Here is a 7,035-nt window from a genome sequence, read left to right on the forward strand (position 1 = left end):
ATCTTGAAGGCATTTGGCATGACCGAGTGCAAGGAGATAGCTACACCTATGGAGGTGAATGTAAAGTTATCCGTTGAGGATACATCAGCACTAGCAGACATTGGGAGGTATAGGAGGTTGGTCGGCAGTCTAATCTACTTGTGTAACACCAGACCAGATATCAGTTTTGCTGTTGGTGTTTTGAGCAGGTTCTCAAACAAACCTCATGAGAGTCATTGGAAGGCTGGGATGCGGGTGCTCAGATACTTGAAGAAAACTCTTGACTATGGTATCACATACAGTTTCGGAACTTCTCTTGTGGGGAACTGTGACTCAGATTGGGCAGGAGACATTGATTCCAGGAAGTCAGTTTCTGGTTATTGTTTCTCTTTGGGTTCAGGAATTTTCTCTTGGATTAGTAAGAAGCAACCAACAGTGGCATTGTCTTCTACCGAAGCAGAGTACAAGGCAGCTTGTTTTGCTGCATGTGAGGCCGTATGGTTGAGAAGGATTCTATGGCATATGGGAGTGCAGGATGAAGAACCAACTGTGCTGAGATGTGACAATCAGAGTTGCATCGCCATTGCCAAAAATCCAGTGTTTCATGCACGCACCAAACATATAGAGATCCAGTATCACTATGTGCGTGATTTGATGGAGGATGGGATAGTGGAATTGGTCTACTGTCCAACAGAGGAGAATGGAGCAGATATCTTCACCAAAGCACTTACGAAGGATCTGCTTCAAGTTCATCTTCAGAGACTCGGCATTGGGCCGAGGAGATAGTTCACCTATGGGTGGACATTGAGGGGGGGTGTTAGATATGATCAATGCCCCACCCTCATTAGGTACTACCAATGATCCATGGTGCTCAAAGTTGTAAGGCCCCCATTATGAGGAGAAGCCAAGTGTGAGCCCGGACATTGGTTGAGTCCTGACTTGTATATCAGATGAGGTCTATGTGACCGGATGGCAAAAAGGTGACTGTTGTGGGTCTAATCTTTGGGTTAGACGGAGTGGTTATGCTGGTAGCAACTCGAGGCACATTGCATTGAGTTGCGTGGTAAGGGAGTTAAAAGGGGCCCCTATTGTGGGGTCCGGGGGCCGCGGAAGCGGCCCCTGGCTGGGGGGTCCCAGGGGGGCCAGCGGCCCCCCTGGCGGGGGTCCGGGGGCAGCGCCCCCGGCCCGATGGTAAAGGGAATATTCCCTGGAATATTCCCTGGCCGACTAGTGGAGGCTCATATGGTAGGTCGGTCAGCAGGCCGACCTAACGACCTACGCGGGCTATAAAAGCTAAACCCCTTCGCAGCCATCTTACACTCATCTTTCACCCAGTCAGAGTTGTTGTTCCAGCTAGCCTTAAGCTCTTCGCCTATCTTCTGTCTAGATCGCCATCTAAGCTTCACTCAGTGGAAGCGCACGGGTGGACAGAGCCATCTTTGTATCAGTTGTTTGGAGTTAAAGAATTTTACTGATTCTCCTCTTATCTGTTGTGTACTCTCTATCTCTTTCTCAGATTCTGTTCGCTGCGCCGTGTAATATTTTACATATCCTACAATCCATATCCAAATCTTTACACTTAACTACATGTATACAATTTTTCAATAATCACATCTACCCCTACTACATTCCTCATTAACTCCTTGTCAACTTCATGATTCCTATCTCCCGTCCTACAACCTTGTCATTGCATTTCACATTGGGTTTGAACACTCATATTTGAAGGATGAGGATATAGGCCAATAAGAGTTGGGGTCTCTACCAAGAGATTTAGGAAAGAGGAGGAAGAGTTGTAGTATTAGCTAGAGTCAAAAGCTTTAAACCCAAATCACAATTTCATATGAGAATATCCTCAATGTTAACTCTCCACTTCATCCAAGTACTTCCATGGATTAGAAGTGGTTGACATTAACCCCAATCTCTACTTAGCCCTTCACTTCATCTGAGCATAAAATTTCTCCAAAGTGATCAAAACTAAGCCCTGGTAGTTAACCCTTATTAAGTCACTCCAAAATTTCAAGTATGTTTTCTGACGTGAGATAAAGCCTAACTTCTTTCATCTCATTCTTTCCGTCGAGCATTGACTAGCACATACATAAAAAAAGCTAAGAAGAACTATGGTAGCTACATCAATTGCTCCACTTCTCCAATATATGCAAATTAAGTGAAGCTTGATTTTCCTTTTAGGGTAGGTATATGCCTCTCTTGATGTCACTTGTTTCTTTCCAAGGGTTCCTCAGTCATGATAAGATGCCCTTGCTAGATGGTAGCTATGACAACAGGGAACTTTCAACTCCTAATGGTAGTAGCAAGGAGCATAGACGACACAAAAGGAGTTCCTAGTAGTGCTAGCTCTCATGATAAGGAAAAAAAAAAGGATTAGCTTTTGTACTTTTTGGTAGGGGAGGGTAGGTCTTGAACTATTGTTGCCTTTACTCAGTTGTCTTTTTGAGCATAGAAGCATGGAGAGAGACTCGACTTGTTGCCACATTGAAGTCAAATTTATAAATCTAGTGGAGTATAGCTTGAAGGTAGTGTTGTAGTCGAAGAATACTAGCATCAAGGTAGGCCGCAAGTTGTCATGATGTTCAGATCATCATGTAGGAAGAGCCTCTTAATAGGACTTGTTAAGGCTTGTTTCTCTTAAGTTGATCACTATGCTAAGCATCATTGGAAATCCATATGTTTTTTTACAAACTTTCCTTACAAGCCAAAATGCCAATGTGTGACATGTTCTACTACTATAACTCGGCACTTTGCATGCCACCCATTTTTAGGTTTAGCTCTTATAATCCCGTTTAATTAGAACAATAAGTATATGCATCATCATCTCTTCAATTCACACTGGATGTTAGACCACACTTCATGAATTTATGCCTTATTATAGTCATCTCTCAAATTTTCATGAAAGCCTTATACCCCTTGAATTGTCACCACAGTAGTAGTCTCAATAGATCCACATAGAAGAATACCATCCTCTTCATGTAGGTGGTCGATATCCATCAACACAATCAGAGTTATAAGAGGCTCCAAAAAATGAATATTTTCAACAAGCACATCTAGCTTCAGAGAGTCATATAGTCCAAAGTAGTGGTCATGGTATACACAATGATTTCAACACAGGAATTGTTGAAACCCTAGTAAAACCTTGGTAGGCCATTAAACTTCATAGTCTTCTTGAGGACAACCAAGATTCCATTGAACTGATGCTCCCCTCCTTTCCTTGTAGCATTGGCCTTCTTAGCAAGGTGTGTTCTAATGTATTATAAGGAATACCCAAAAAGAAGAATAGGAGGGGAGACACCCTAGCTGCTCTTTTGCATAATAGTATTCCCCCATTCCCCTACATGAATATCCACCTTTACTAGAATGCATGTTGCACCCGCACCCTCCTTTGTGTTCTTGAAAGCATGCAAGAAAAATCCTTATTTTTCCCACAATGGATGTCCGTATATATTAAATACTTATTTTTCTCCTCTTTCTTTGTCTCCAAGTCAAGTATCATTCACCAGTCAAGCATATTTCAATGAAGGTTAATATTTTCCCCATCCTTGACCATGTTATCATTCACCTTTCTTATGGCCACACAACTTACATCCATTGGATCATGTATGGAGGTGTTCTCAAGAAATCCATGAGGCACCTTTCTCATATATATTGATCATTAACCATTCCTTCTATCCTTCCAAAGATGTAAAGGTACTCAAAAATAATGCTAAAAGCATGTACTCATTAGTCAAACAATGCCACCCATTTTATCATTAAAAATTTTGGGCCCGTCATGCATGAACTCTTATTCATCTAACTTAGATCATCAATACAATCAATCTCACTAGCCAAATCAAAATATATGGATAGTGTCACTAACTTCGACTACTCAAAACATCTAACTCATGTCCTTTTTCCTAGGTTTTTCATAAGTGGATGCACAACATCACGACATCCACCCTCTTTGAACTTACATATCCCTCTGATGTGTCACACGATTGGTGCCTTCTTGGAGTCAAATGTATAAATCCAGTGGAGTAAGCTTAAAGGAAACCTTGTAGTCAGAGAAGATCACCATCAAGGTAGACCACAAACTATCATGAGGTTTAGATGATTGAGTGTAAAAAGAGCCTCTTGATAGGACTTCTTAAGGCTTTTTCGTTTTAGGCTGATCACTATGCTAAGCATAATTGGAATTCCATATGTTTTTTCTTACAAACGTGCCTTACAAGCCAAAATGCCAACCTGTAACATGTTGTGTTTCTATAACCCAACGCTTTGCATGCCACCCTTCTTTAGATTTAGCTCTGATCATATCGATTGATTAGGATAATTAGCACATGTATCATCAACATTTGAATTTGCACTAGATATAAGACCAGACTTTATTAATTTCCACATCACTATAGTCACCTTATGAATTGTCATGAAGGTGACGTCCCTTTTCTGAATTACCACCACACTCATTGTCCAAATAGATCCACACTAAAGAATACTATTTTCTGTTGATCATCTTCAACACAATCAAAGTTAGAAGTGACTCCAAAAGATGAAGATTGTCACCAAGCACCTCTAGATTTAGAGAGTGGTACAATCCAAAGTATTTGCCATGATATACACATTGAATTCAATCAAAGAACTAGTGAAACCCTGATAAAGGCCTGGCAGACTATCAAACTTCAAAGTCTTCTTGTAGACAACTAAGAGTCCAATTAATTGGCACTCCCATCCTTTCATTGCACTCTTGGCCTCCTTAGCAAGGTGAGTTCTAACATAGTCTAGGGAATACAAAAAATGAAAGTAGAAGGAAAGATGCACTAGCTGCACTTTCCCATAATAACATTGTTTGACTCCCCTTCATGAAGATCCTCCTTTATCCAAAAGTCATGTTGCACTACAACCCTCCTTTATGTTCTTGAAATAATGCAAGGAAAATCCCTCTTTTTCCCACAAAGCATACAAGTAGATGTAAAATACATGTTTTACTATTTCCCTTTATTCTTCTACAAATCATGCATCATTTGTCAATTAACCATATTTCAATGAAGGTTCAGTTATTTCCCATCCTTTTCTATGTTATCATTCACCATGCTTATGGCCATTGAGCTTATGATCATTGGATTATGCATGGACGTGTTCTCAAGAAAGCTAGGAGCTACTCTTTTCATATATGTTCATCCCTGACCATTCCTTGTTTTTCTTCAAAAATGTAAAGATACTCCAAAACAATGCTAAAATTATGTACTCAGTAGTTGCACACAGTGCCACCTATTTCACCATAAAAAACATTGGGCCCTTCATGCATGATCCCTTACTCATCTACCTTAGATTTTCTGTACAATCAATCTCAAGAGGCAAACCAAAATATATGAATAGTGCCATTGAATTCATTCACTCAAAATATCTAACTCATGTCCTTCAACTAGGGTTTTCACGAGTGCATGCATAGCATCACATCAACAACGGTAGCTAGTAGCTTGTATTTGTTTCTCTCATATCCCTCGTAGTTGGAATCATACTCCTTTGGTTGATTGAATTGAGGATGAGTTCTTCCTCTTCACTAAGCACAGTCGTGAGGAATGTAGCAACTAGGAGGCATGTGTTTGTTTGTGTTAGATACCTCATAGTTGGAATCATGCTCATATGGTTGATTGAACATACATTTGTTTTTTATTGGTAATTTCTCTTTACCCAAAGATTTTTGGTCCATTTTTATATATGTCATCAATAACTTTGATAAGATAGGTGCTTTCAATTCGGGGGCACAAGAAAAATGAAACCACTTATGCAAAAGAGATGCACATATTTGTTTTAAGTAAGAAAGCCTGAAGTTAAAAGCAATGGCGCTCTTCTATTGATGGTGTAGCCTTAATATTTAGGTAGTGCATGAAGTTAAAAGAAAATATTTGGATTCAATGATCATTTTTAAATTGTCTTTTTGTGGCATCCGTTATTGTGTTCCTCGCTCGAAAAAGAAAGATTAATTACATCAAGCATAAGTGATTCTTGAAGAGCAAAAAGAATATACCAACGAGTTATTTTACCGCCTGTGATCCAAACATTATAAAAAGTTTGTCATTCTTCAAAGATAGATCCTTTAGTTACAAGGGTATTATCACGAGCCTGATCAATTGGTTGAGGCATACATTCATAATTACCAAGAACAATATCATGCAAGTCATTGCCTTCAAGGATTAGCAGTGTGTTTACTTTCCATCCAAGGAATCCTTGTCCTTGAAAGTGAGGAATAGAAAATTGTCCAAAAGGAAATGAGTTGACCATTATAGAATTTGGCATATCTAGCTAAGAGAATAAGTGCAATATGAGATCACAAAATATACATACCATAGTTGAAACAATGACAAAAGTACAACATAACAAGTCCTACACAAAAACTATGCTCTGTAAAGAAATACATTTAGTTCAAAAAGCATACTCTGAAAGAAAGACCCAAGATAGATGAAATGTGGGCAAGAATAAAGCAACTCATAATAGAAAAAACATGTGCAAGAATAAACCGGCCCAACATAGATGAGGAAACATTATCGCTTTACTTTTTGGCCAAGAATAGATGATGGTCTGGAAAATTTTGGCACAAACTCAAGAGTGAGTAATCATGACGAAACCTGTGTCATAGAGGTCTACACGAAAATTTGTTGTTTTATTTATTTTCTTGTTTCAAGTCCAATTTACTTGAAGTGATAAAACTTTTGACACAAAACTCCAAATTAAGTAGGAATTTGCTAGAAGAAAGCTTGTGAGTCCTAGCACATCACAAAAACTGCTTTTCTTGAGAAATGGATTCCTTTAAGAGTTTCCCAAATAGAAACTTATTCTATGCTTAAAATTCATAACATAAGATGCTCATAACATAAACAATACATCAAATTTAAGCATACAAAGAAAAAATCAAGAATCAAAGATGTCAAGAATCGCGTGGTGGGGGGACTTGCTTGAGGTGTTGTGCCAAACATACACTGTATACACAAGAGGAAGCTCACTCAAGAACACAAGAAGAGAGATGGAGGCAAAAACGTTTTCTTGATGGTTTTTAATTCTTCTTCCACA

This window comes from Lygodium microphyllum, chromosome 11, assembly GCF_053477565.2.
Source record: "Lygodium microphyllum isolate KBCC chromosome 11, Lygodium_microphyllum_v1.1.10, whole genome shotgun sequence".
NCBI lineage: Eukaryota > Viridiplantae > Streptophyta > Polypodiopsida > Schizaeales > Lygodiaceae > Lygodium > Lygodium microphyllum.